Genomic DNA, 2728 nt, shown 5'->3' with positions numbered 1-2728 from the left:
TGATGCCTTTATAGATCTAATACCAAGGGTGTGAACTCTAAAATAAATAATTAATAAACTAGACTTCATTAAATTACAAACTCTGCTCTGCTAAGTCAGTGTCAAGAAAATGAGCATTGAAGACACAGCCCTCTATAAAACACTTGCAAAAGATAATTCTGATAGGGATGTTATATGAAATGTACAAAGAACACTTAAAACTCAACAATAAGAAAATAAGTAACAATTTAAAATTGGCCAAAGACCTTAGAAGACACCTTCTCAAAGAAGATAAACCGGTGACAAATATGCAGATAAAAACACGTTTTACAGGGGCACCTGAGTGTCTTGTTGTTGGCTCAGATTTTGATCTTGTGGTCCTGGGATTGAGCCCTGCATCAGGCAGCCTGCTCAGTGGAGTCTGCTTCTCCCTCTCCCTCTGACCCTTCCCCCCTGCTTGTGCTCTCACTCATTCTCTCTCTGACATGAATAAACAACAACAAAAAAAAATCTAAAACAAAAACAAAGTAGTCTACATCATATGTTATCAGAAAAATGCAAATAAAAATAATAATGAAAAAACACCCATGTACATCTGTTGCAATGCCCAAAATCTGAAATACTGACATCAAAAGCTAGTGAGGATGTGGAGCAACAGGAACTCTTACATACTGCTGATGGAAATGCAAAACTGTACAGATACTTTAGAAGACAGTTTGGCTAATCCTTATAAAACTAAATATATTCTTATGTTTGATGCAACAAACACACTCCTTAATATATATCCAAATGAAATAAAAGCATATGCCCTATCAAAACCGGTACATAAAAGTTTATAGCAGCTTTACTCATAATAGACAAAACTTGGAACCAAGGAACATGTCCTTCAGCAGGCAAATGGATAGATAAACTACTGTAACTCCAGACAATGTATTGTCTGTATAGTATTATTCAGTATAATATATATTATAACATATATAATATTACATAATATACATATAATAAAGTATATATAATAATATAATATATAGTACTATTCAGCACTACAATGAAATGAGCTATCGAGCCAAGAAAAGAGATGGGGGAATCATAAACTCATATTAAGAAGCTAAATTTGAAAATGTTACATTCTGTAGGATTGCAACTATATGACATTCCAGAAAAGACAAAATTTTGGACACAGTGAAAGGATCAGTAGTTGCAAGGAGTTAGGGGATAGAAGGAGGGATGAATAATTGGAACACAGATGATTTTTAGGCAGTGAAAATATTCTATATGTTATAATGATGGTTATGCCATTATACATTAGTCTAAACCAAGTGAATGGACAATACCAAGACTGGACCCTAATGTAAGCTATGGACTTTGGATAATTAGGACACGTTAGTGTAGGTTCATGCCTGATAACAAATGTACTATTTGGTGTTGATATTGGGAGAGGAGGGGCTATGCATGTAGCGGGAAGTATAAGGAAAATCTCTGTACCTTTTTTTCATTTTACAGAAGATCATCATAATGTCCCATGAGATCAAACATATGGTAGAAATAAAGGACAAAAATTAACTAAAAAAACTGGAAGAGATTATGCTGAGTGAAATCAGTCAAGCAGAGAGGGTCCATTATCATATGGTTTCACTCATTTGTGGAGCATAACCAATAGCATGGAGGACAAGGGGCGTTAGAGAGGAGTAGGGAATTTGGGTAAATTGGAAGGGGAGGTGAACCATGAGAGACTATGGACTCTGAAAAACAGTCTGAGGGGTTTGAAGTGGCGGGGGGGTGGGAGGTTGGGGTACCAGGTGGTGGGTATTATAGAGGGCACAGCTTGCATGGAGCACTGGGTGTGGTGAAAAAATAATGAATACTGTTTTTCTGAAAATAAATAAATTTGGGGAAAAAAAATAAAAAATAAAAAAATAAAGTAGAGGAAAGACAACCTATTCAGAATGCCACAAAGAAGTTGAATATTAAAAATGATTCATTTTGCTTTTCAAATATGCTTGCTTTAAGTAATGACTTACTTATTACTAAAAAGCTCTGTTTGGTGCAATGAATTTTCACTAAGCCAATTTCATTCTTAAATGAGAAGCTACTCTGTGGCCCATTGAATAGCCACATCTTCTCTTATGCATGATTTTGTTCAGAGTCCTTTTTGGTAAATAGAATATATATTCTGACTTTTTTTTTTTTTCCTGTCACCATCTGGCCTTGGTGTAAGAAATCAATTCCACAGCAGCCATCGAACTCTGGTGCACTGAAAGGCATGTCCAAACTGTGCTTCTCTAAATATCTTTAGCACAAGTGACCTTTTGTTCTTGCAGAAACAGACTCAATTGGAACAAGAAGGAACCTGTCATGCCATTTCCCTGCTACAATATTCATTAGTTGGGGGCCATGATCTTCTGTGTCTCTACAGAAGATTCTTGTTAACAAGCCTCAAGTCAGCAATCTGCTCTTTCCCTGTGCCTCAGAAACATTTTTTCAGGATAACTAATTCTTAAATGAGGCTTTCTTGTGGTATAATCTTCTAACAGTTTTGGACACTGTTCCCTTCAACAGTAACTCTTTGATGACAGAAAATACTGTACTCTGTAGCATAACATTTAAACCCCCCACAGGCCCACATTCACTGCTGACTCTGCCTTCTGGGTACAGCAATTACTACAAAGTAGTTTAGTCACCAGGAACCTCTGCAGCTCTGGGTTTGATGTGTTTGTCCAGCAAAGTCAGGTCAAGGTCCTCCTAGATC

Source organism: Neovison vison, chromosome 7 (genome assembly GCF_020171115.1).
Source record: "Neovison vison isolate M4711 chromosome 7, ASM_NN_V1, whole genome shotgun sequence".
Classification (NCBI taxonomy): Eukaryota; Metazoa; Chordata; class Mammalia; order Carnivora; family Mustelidae; genus Neogale; species Neogale vison.
Note: the sequence above shows the minus strand (reverse complement) of the source record.